Source organism: Eublepharis macularius, chromosome 3, assembly GCF_028583425.1.
Source record: "Eublepharis macularius isolate TG4126 chromosome 3, MPM_Emac_v1.0, whole genome shotgun sequence".
Classification (NCBI taxonomy): Eukaryota; Metazoa; Chordata; class Lepidosauria; order Squamata; family Eublepharidae; genus Eublepharis; species Eublepharis macularius.
Genome location: NC_072792.1, coordinates 44,528,369 through 44,539,432, shown reverse-complemented (window position 1 = coordinate 44,539,432; position 11,064 = coordinate 44,528,369).

Sequence of the window (11,064 nt, the reverse complement as noted above, 5' to 3'; positions counted from 1 at the left end):
AGGAGGTGGCCAGTGAGTAGGTGAGCAAATGGGGCAGCAGACGGGTGATAGTACCCCCAGAATTCCCTCTCTCCTGTGACTTTCTCTAAGCCGTATTCCAGTTAGGCTCATTAGGACGATACACAATATTGGGCCCAAAGCAGTTTCAAACCAGTGAAAATCTCTTTGAATGGCCAGAGATTGATGCATCTCTTTGGAAATCTAGAGTTGCCAATGGATCCCCAAAAATAGCATTTAGGAACAGCATTTTGAAGTAACACAGTTTGCAAAACCTTGGATTTATTTTTACAGAACAAAATTTTGCCACGGGAAATTTTACTTAAAAGTTTCTCTGTGAATTTTACTTCAGAAATTCATCATGGTTTTTGACTTCCATCTCCTTCAACTTTAGATCAAAGTTAACCGCTTTGCTACTGAGAAAGTTAGTGGTTTGAAACCTGGTACAAATAAAAATTACAGCGAAAGAGGAGGTCTAGAAGGAGCTGAAAATATAGCTACAAATTGATCCAATAAAAGAGAACAGTAGATATGTTTCATGTGGGGAGCCATGTACATCTGTAGCAGAAGAGCAAGATTTGGGTCGAGTAGTACCTTAGAGACCAACTACACATTACGGTGGCCATAGGTTCCCCCCTGCATTTTTTTTTCAAGTGCCAAAATAGCTGGAGGTGAGACTATTTCATCATTTGAAAAGGTGTGGAGAAAAAATCAAGATTGCATGGTGCTGCAGTGCTATAGGCCCGATCAGGACTGAGTCCTTGTGGCAATTTTAAAACAGCTAAATTATCCTCTAAAATGGTGTTGGTGGCTGTCATAACATGTAGTTTGGCCCTTACTTTTTAGACATGATTTACTAATGGGCAGGTGACAATGGCCTAAGAAGACAAAGTGGTATAGCCACGTGTACAGCATTATTTCCCCTGCCCCAGTTCAACTAGGTAGGGAAATTCACTCCAAGGCTGGACTTTTCAAAGTTTAATGTATTTGGTGTTTTATTGCCTATTCTTATATTCTTAAGAGTTTTATTTGTCACTTTGAATGACCCATTTTTACTTGGAACAGCAGGATAAAAATTACACAAATAGATGACATGCCAAATGGGCAACACTTTGTGGATTTGTTTTACAGGATTAGTTGGGCTAGATATGTTCCATAGGAAGTTGGAAAACTGCAATATCTTGAGAGGTCTCTGACTTTAGCCATTACAGCTTCCAAATTATATGAATAATACACACAAAATCCCTCAAATGCCTCATCATGTCATGGTGCTGTACCTTCACCATTGTCTCTGGTTGTTTTCAGTTTTGTCTTCTGATTTTCTAAATGTCTATTTCCTCCTCAATTTCACTCAGTTACAATATACTGGAATTGAAACAGTACCCCGTGAATATTTTGGCATGTGAAAAGTAGCTGGGGGGGGGCGCAGGGCGGGGGGAGGTGATGACAAGATCACATGATATGACCACACTGCTGGCCCAATAACTTGCAGCAAGACAGCCAGTTTGGTATAGTGGTTAAGAGCGGCAGGACTCTAATCTGGAGAACCGGGTTTGATTCCCCACTCCTCCGCTTGAAACCAACTGGGTGACCTTGGGTCAGTCACAGCTCTTCCAGAGCTGTCTCAGCCTCATCCACCTCACAAGGTGATTGTTGATGTGAGGATAGTAATAACATACTTTGTAAACCGTTCTGGGTGAGCATTAAGTTGTCCTGAAGGGTGGTATACAAACTGAATGTTATTATTATTATATTATTAAAACAGCTATATTCTCTAAAACAGCATTTGCAGCCACTGGTTGGATCCATGGCCACCATAATGTGCAGTTTGTGTCTAAGCCACTTACCACTTACCAATTTAGACAAAACCAGAACAAAAACCAAATAGCAGTACAGAGCAACTGAACATCTGACTCCTCTCCCTCAAAAGTATTTGCCTGCCTGAATGCCAAGGACCAGGTTAACCTCATGATAAACAGTTTACCAAATGTGTGCTGCCACACCCTAAAGATCCTGTGCTTGGCTACCTTCTTCATCACTTCAGAAAGAAGAGAAATCCAGAAGTGCTGCTAAGGTAGCTCTTACTGAGGTTCATATAGGAGTGGACAGTCCCTTCTGCAACATGTTCAATTGCATTTGGAAACAAACTGGAAGCGTTCTGCTTGCAACCCAGGGGTAGGTAAAGTAAGGTAAGGCAGTCCACTGTGCAAGTACCAAGTCATTACTGACGCATCGGGGGGCGTCACATCACTAAATTTTCTTGGCAGACTTTTTGTTACGGGGTGCTTTGCCATTGCCTTCCCCAGTCATCTACACTTTACCCCCAGGAAACTGGGTACTCATTTTACCAAGCTTGGAAGGATGGAAGGCTGAGTCAACCTTGAGCCGGCTACCTGAACCCAGCTTCCACCAGGATCAAACTCAGGTCGTGAGCAGAGCTTGGGCTGCAGTACTGCAGCTTACTGTGCCACAGGGCTCCTAACGCAGGGGTAAAAGGCTAATTTTTTCAAGGATCTTGCCACATAATTTTGGATCCGTTGGTTTCTGAGAGGTCCTCATGGGTGGCCCAATGCATTATAGTAATTAAATTTTGACATTTCTGGAAGAGGATAACTGAGGCAAGGCTATTCCTTATCAAAATGGAGTTCAGCTAGCGTACCGACCAAAGTTAGTACAGGGTAATCTGAGTAAGGAAAGGCACTCAGAAATCCGTATATCAATATCACAGGGTTGTTGTTGTGAGGGTAAAATAAGAGAAGAACAATGTTGTGAGTTGCTCTGGAACCCCTTTGGTGGAAAAAGCAGCATTTTAAAAATTTAATTTACTTCATTTATACCATATCCCTGTCCCCAATAATAACTCAAAACAGCTTATATTGTTCTCCTTACCTTCATATTTATCCTCTCAACAACCCTGTGAGGTAGGTTAGGCTGAGAGTGTATGACTGGCCCAAGGTACCCAGCCAGCTTTCGTGGCAGAACAGGGAATTGAACCTGCGTTGCCCAGATCCTAGTCCATCACTCTACCGTCTTCTACCAAATGAAATAAATAAATAAGTGGTTTCAGTGCTTGCTTTGAAACCAGATTGAAATGTGCCTATATAATCAACCTCATTGAGAAGTGCTTGAAGTTATCTCATTCCTTAAACACTTTGTTGTAGAAATTTCTTGCTCTGCAACCGGGGACCAGTCTACCAGTTGCTGTCGGTTCGTTGCTTGGGTTTGCCTCTTACCGTAGGCATGAAAAGAGTGCAACCTCACTTGATCTTTCCCTAGTACTAAACTGATGTCTCTGCTAAGAATAATGTGCCAGCAGCAAAAAGGTCTTAAGCAAGACTGGAAGTTTTATTTTAAAAGGCAAAATAGAATACAAGCAGAGAAATAAGGCACCAGTTCAGGGCCTCATCTCTGCTGAACACTAGAACACTACAGAGATAGATACAGAGTACAAAATCATTAGCTAGACATAACAATGATACAAAACAACTAAGATATCTTCCCCTCCCCAATCAAGAGCTCTTGAGATCCCCCCCATTGCAGAGAGCAGAGACCTGTGAGGTCTCTGTCCTCTAACAAGAGAAGGGTCCCAAGCATCTTGTGTCTTCACCTTTCATCGATGGAAAATCAAAGGAATGCATAGTTTGGCACCATCATCAATTACACAAACTTTGTTCTGATGACACAAATCTAATGCAGAATTTTACAAAAACATTAACCAGGACATCCTCTACATTTAAGATAGACTTCTTCTTTGATATGCAATTAGTTACATTGTAAATTACAAAGGAATGATCACTTTCTAACCAGCCATAACTTGGGATAGTCTGTCCTTTCCGGCGATAAGCTGTTTGCTTCGGTCCTTATCACCTTGTTCACCAAAAGACCCTCTGATGGCATTTAACAATCAGCAACTTTTGTGGCTTTATCTAGTTTCAGTCACACAAAGTGAAACCTTCTTCCTGCTCTCAGGAAAGAGACTTTATTATACAGAGAGAGAGAGAGCCTTTGGAAGATCTCTATGCCATGCTGAAGCTGGTTCCATATTACAAGCATAGGCCTGGTTCCGGCCCAATCCCAAAATTCTGACCACACACTTTATCCAACAGGGAGCGGTTTATCCTCAGCTGGTACTTAGAACTATCCTTGGAGCCTCAGGAGAGTTTCTTTACAAGCTGTATAACAGCTTCATCATTCAAGAAGTCTGGAACTGCCCTGCCCTGTGCCATGGGGGCATTTAGCCTCCCAGCCCAGCCACTTACCCCCCTCCAGATAATGAGTTAAACTGAGCAAGGGTCTAGTGGTCAAGCAGCAAGACGGTCCTCTGCAAACGCTTTGTTGACACCATTGGCAGTGTAATCCTAAGTAAGGTGCTGAGTACACCAGCTTACGACTGCAGTGTGGGTTGAATCACTGAACTTCCTCCAAATAAAATTGGCAGTCGGGATTCAGAAACACCTGGTAATTGACCTGCCCAGTGGCATCGCATTCAAAGAATTATGATTTACCTATTTGAGTGGGTACAAACTTTGTAATATTATTCAAGTAATGTTTCCAAGACGTTGTTTCTGGCATGCACTGCAGCTTGGCTTTCTTAGGCTACCCTGTCTGTTTGAGCAAGAGGAGGGACTATTGAAGGGAAGCAACCCAAATTAAATATCCTGCCCAAGTCCAAGATACCAAAAGCCATCTTGTTCACTTGCCAGCTATTTAGGTTTCACCCATTAATCTGTGCTCTCCTAATCTGTTAATCAGAAAAAGCACTAGGCAGGCCAACTCGTCCATTCATTCAGTTGTCCTACAGAGCCACAGATATCACAAGAAGCCCTGTAAAACAAACTATTAATCATACTTGATGGGTTGTACCCATGCTTCCCAACAAGTACTTTTATCATCTTTGGAGGGAAAAAAACCACAAAGGGGAGCAGCAGGTTTGCTCCTGATAAAGGAGATGTGCCTGGACTCTGGAGCACTTGCTAGGCCTGGCTTAAATCTGTGGGTTTTTCACAGAATACAGATAGGAACCCCCAAGGAACAAGGCTGTGGATGTTAGACTGTACATTTGTTCCGGACTGTTGAGCTCATATTTCTACGGTAACTATATGGAGTATATTCACATTGGTCTGAAATCAAATCAGTTATTTTTACATCGAGGCTGAATATCTAATCCAGGGGTTCTTTTCAACTGCACATTTTTAATAAACCATCTTTCTTTCTGCACAATAATAATTCCACAGAATTTTTATGATAAGATCATCTTCTTCAAGATTTATAACATTACCATAAATATTCACCCTAGGCAAAACTCTGCCTAGAACTGGTCTTCTAATTTTGCGGCTTGCACAGAGTAACATATTAAAGGGAAAGCTGCGGATTTTATATATATATATATATGTGTGTGTGTGTGTGTGTGTATAATATATGAGAAAAAATGTCCTTGAACATGTAGTATTGTCATTCTATTAAACTTATATAGGTAAAGTATGGTCAAATGACAGAGTTACATCCTCCTTAATCAATTAATTTAGAATTATGTAAACCTTTTTTTAGGGTAAATATGCTGCAAGTGTACAATGGATACCAGAGTAATGATTTTAAGAGCAGTAAATATGAGAATTAGTTTACTAAATTTCTTTTTTAACTCCGAGTGACATGAGAGAAGATTCCCCCTTCCCTTCTTAAAAGAGTAAATAGCATCTACAGTCACCCTGATTCAGATGTGGAGCATAGAAGGAAAAGGGGAATCTACCTTTTTTCCTGTACCATTTTTGTAAAAAATCAGCAGAGTAACTGCAGTGACTGCGCATTGGAAGTAATGAGAATTGACACAGACTCCAGTGTAGCTCTGTAAAATTACTTCACTAAGAAGATAAAAATAGGGTTACTCTGGAAGAAAATAATAAATTGCTAATAGGCTACATCTTGCCAGTATAGATAGATAGAGAAGAGAGAGAAGACAGAACTGCTTAACTGAACGAAGCGCAATAAAACTTTAGCATATAGCATGCCTTAATTGCCCCCCCCCAATAAACAGGTTGCCCAATTGAAAATCCTAGTTCTACTTCTACTAGTTCTACATAATGCTTAGAGACTCCCCCTTCTACGGCGGGAATCTTTACTCGAAGCCCTAATGGTTACATGCAAAGTAAGTTTATTAATTAAATAGGTAACACAAATAGTTTTAACTCTTTCATGACTGGAATGGAAACACTTGCAAATTCCCCCACAATTTTCCTGATCTCAGTTCTCTGGAACCTGCTATTTGCCCTGCAGGCTGAAATATAAGGTACCATATAGCCATTCTTTATGCTTCTACCTCGTGTTGCAAATAGGAACCCAAGTAGGGGCAATTTCCATTGCAGAAATAATGTAAGGAAAGAATTAAGTCCCCTTCCACGTGCCTGTTCCCGATCTCCCACTTTCTTGTCCAGCTTGGGATTTCATCTTACCATACTTTACATCTGAAACTGCCATCAAATTGCAACCAACTTACGGGAGCACAACAAGGAGCTTTCAAGGCAATTGAGAAGTAGGGGTGGTCTGCCATGGCCTTCCTGAGCAGAGTCTTCCTTGCTGGTATCCCTTCCAAATACCAACCCTGCTTAGTTTCTGAGATCTGACAAGACCAGGCTACGTCACGCTACTTTCCCTCCTGACCACACTTTTACCCGTTTGCATTTTACAGAGTTGTGCATTTTGCCCAATAACTGCAGCGGTAATGATAGAGACAGAAGAATACGTATGCTTCTATAAATGCCAACTTGTTTTACATCAGAAACATTTCTCATGTGACCCTGTAACCCATGATAGAAGGATATGAGAAACTATGAGTTGCGGGGGGGGGGGGGTGCATCCAAAATAGATGGAGAGGTCTCCTTTAACCACCAAAAAAAGGTTACGCTGGGGTACCGTGGAACCTGCTTTGGGCAAAAAATCATGTGGGATGGTGGTTGTAGTCAGAAGGAGAATTTGGCAAGATTAAGCAAAACAGTTGGCTGGATCCAACCCCTGTGGATGAAGGAATTATGTGCATTATTCATAGGTTCACTCGTGCTAGGGCAATGATCCTTGGTGAGCCCCACATTGCAATTCTGTAATTCTGCAGTCGTTTAGCAGCACAGATAGACACAGAACAATGCAATTCCTTTTTTGCAGAAATATCTCATGCTGCAGTCTGTCTTGCCCTCACCTGGGTAGCTCAGGCAAGCCCAATCTCATCAGATCTTGGAACCTAAGCATGGTCAGCCTTGGTTAGTAATGGGATGGAGACCTCCAACAAAGACAGCGTTGCAGAGCCAGGCAATTGCAAACCACTTCTGTTGGTTTCTGGCCTTGAAAACTGCAGCAGGGGTTGCCATAAGTCAGCTATGACTTGATAGCACTCTCCATCACCACAGTCCTTCTTAGACTGTACCACTTCAGAATGCAGGTAGGAGATAACATATTTGAATGGTGCCCCATTAAAAAAAAAATCTCTCTGGACGTGTTAAAATAGCATGTCCCAGAGAACAATTTAAATCTAGCATTCTTTGTTTCATGCTAACTTTCTACAAATAAGAGGAGGCATGATGCAGTCTTAAGAAGAGTTGTGACATGTTAGTTCTGACTTTTTGTATCGGCTCTCTGGACTCGAGTGTGTTGCCTCTGTTTGAATGACACAGCACAATTTTTGAACTCAATGGGATTCCCCCTCAGGCAAAGAGAAAAAACAAGCTGTTGCATTAATTCACAGTAGTTTCCCCCTTTAATTACTGCTTGAAAGTAAGACATATGAGGTTTGAGAAGCGGCATTCAATTTCAACTAGATAGGTCCAATAAAAGATATCACTGCGTGTCCCAAGGATGTTTGTTAACTACCAACACTCTGCGCTGTTAGAAACACAAAACAGAGAGTGACAAATTCAGAGCCTAGCAGGAATTGCAGGGAAAGTAAACAATAGTGGCATGTCTCAGGCCTACAAAGCAGGAGTGCAGAGTTGCTGACATCGCTCGGTAGCTTCTTGTTCATCTAATCCTGAACCTCAGACATCAGTTTCATTGCACAATTGCCCTATAGCAGTGACTCCTGATGAAATGGGAAGCTGGTCCTCTAGCTCTTAAACTGAATGAGGAGGAGTACAGTGTGAAACGTGTTTATTTCCCCTTCTCTATACCATACGGGGCACATCTCTGACCCTATTTGACCCATTCTAGGATACTCTAAACTGTTCACAGCTTGAAAAATCCAGGGGAGGATGCAGTTAATTAGGATTGGGAGACACTCTTTTCCGCTGATCCTAATTAATCCTCCTACTTGACTCGTTTCCCTTCAAAGCAGTCAGAGTTCTTAAATGCTTATAGCATCTGGGACTGATGAGAAAGAGGGGAGGAAATTGAGTTTGAGGATAAATAGCTCACAAAATGCATTGCCCAGTCCTATTTTTTCCCCAACAGGAGACTCTAAACTATTAAGGGTTCAGACGGGCCAATAACTCTTTCCCAACCCTGTTTTGTTTTCTCCACCCTTTATTTCAGCTGATTTTCAGCTGCCCTCAACAGTCCATGGCTCCAAGAAAATAAGGAGTATGTGCAGTCTTCATTGGGCCATTTTCATGAGGAGGTAGGTTTACTTAATTCATAAAGTGTTTCTGCTTACCTGGGAAAGTATGGTCTTTTCCGCACAGGACTTTTCCAGTGGTTCTGGCCCTATCCTGCATCAATTTTTCCCCAGAGTTCTGCACTTATGGTCAAAATACCCCCAATTCAGTCACCAAACTGTTTGCCAGATTTTTGTTTTGTTTTGCACAGAGAAAGGCTACATCTATCACAGAATTGATTTTCTCTGGCTTTCCTGTAGCTTCTCTCCTTGCACACATACCCCTATTTTTTCCTGTGAAGTCAAAGAACAGAATGCTTTCTTCAATGTGAGGCCTGGCCCTGCTTTTCACCTCCCCTTTATCCTCTTACTTCCTGATTGGTTGAACAACAACCATTCCAGTTTTTTTCCTGAATTTTTAATTTCTTTTTAACAGCAACATTGCAACCTTGGTGCATAAAAAAAAAAGCTCTTGGTACTGGCAGGGGAAAAAATACTGCAATAAGGCTAATGCCAAAAACTTTGCAGAGAGCCCTGCAATCCCACCTGATATTTTAAAGTTTCCCTGTGTGCTTCCTGTACTTTTTAGTCCATTCTTTTTTGGGATTATTTATTTATGTTTTTAAACAACAATGTTGGTGCCTTAAAAAAAACAAAACCTTGCAAGTCTCCTCAGCTGGTCAGTTGATGGAACTGACTTGCCCTCTGCCAATCTACTGACCAAACTGACCTGTTCCCAAGAAAGCCTGCTGCAGAAATGAAGCATTTTTCTGGTGCAGTAAAAGTAGACACCACTTCGGTTTGACTTCCTCATATGCAGAATTCCAGAGGTCCAAAGTGGCTCAGATCCTCACAGAGCAAATATCCAGAAAACCCAGTGTAAAAGGCTCAATGTCTACTTTGCCTCGGTTTTCTCCCTGAAGGAAACAGTGGACCCACCTAGTAGGCAAAGCATGGGTTCAGGGCTGCTGGTTTACATGGGCAGAGAAGTTGTGATGCAGCAGCAAAAAAGGCAAACACAGTCTTGGAGTGTATTAATAAAGACATAACATCCAAATCACAGGATGTCATTATCTCACTATATGCCATGTTGGTCAGATCCCACCTGGAGTATTGTGTGCAGTTCTGGAGGTCTTACTTCAAAAAGAATGTGGACAAATTGAAACAGGTGCAGAGGAGAGCAACCAGGATGATCAGGGGCCTGGAGACCAAGCCCTACGAGGAAAGACTGAGGCATCTGCAAATGTTCAGTTTGCATAAGAGGGGAAATATGATTACTCTCTTTTAGTATTTAAAAGGCTGACACCTAGAGGCGGGAAGGGAGCTGTTCCTGTTGGCAGCAGATGATAGGACATGAAACAATGGGTTTAAACTACAGGAGGGAAGATACTGTCTGGATATTAGGAAAAACTTCACGTTAGGAGTAATTCACCAGTGGGATTGGCTGACTAGAGATGTGGTAGGTTCCCTCTTATTGGCAGTCTTTAAAGAGTGGCTGGACAGATACTTCTCAGGGATGTTTTAGGCTGTTCCTGCATTGGGCAGGGAGTTGGACTAGATGGTCTCTAAGGCCTCTTCCACCTCTATGATTCTATGTAATGCGCACACAGAAAACACCAATGTCAAAACCCAGCATTTCTGTGCCTGCTGATAGGCAGACCATGAAGTTTGCTTGCATAATTCTACTCTGCTAGAACTTGGATCACCGTAAGTTATCATTTGTTCCAGTGAGCAATGTTCTAGAGAAGCAGAATGATGCAAGTCCCGGGGTTAGAAAGAACTCATCAGGTGGAACCCAGACCAAAGAGAATTAGAGAGGAACTTGGCGCCCTCTATAGACACGATATTATATGGCTAGGCAGTGGAAGTATACAAGTATTCACAGAACAAGAACACCAAGAAAAGAGAGTAATTTGAATGATTATGTCCTTCTGCAATATAATAAAATTATACCTCAGATACAACACAACGAACAATATTTGGGGGAAGAAATGGTATTCAAAATGTAAAACAGCAAAGATGTTACCAAAGGGAGATTTGACCAGCAGTCTCATGGTAAGTGATCCCCACTTTTTTAAAAGGCCATTGTTTCTAATTAATTTTGCCTACAAAATATAGTATTTGCATCTAATTGGCATTTATACTTCATTTTTCTCATCCTTCTGGACGGGGAACCTAGCAGAGACAGAGGAGCATAAATAAACTTATTCTCATTAAAAGCTTTTTCAGCACCTTAGAAATTATCCTCATGTACTTTAAATGGAAAATAAATAGCAGAGCTGATGTTGAGATACCGCACTTGAATGCCCCAGCATATGTCTTATGATTGGTTGGTACAGCTTGAGTGATCAGGCATCTTTTGTACGAATAAATCAGTATAATTACTCAGTTTGATCTGTCATACAAGATTTAGAAAGACATATGCAGTTGTACATGCCAAATATCTCTGGTATCAAAAATTACCTACTATGTGGGACTGAGTATTGTATTTTTTG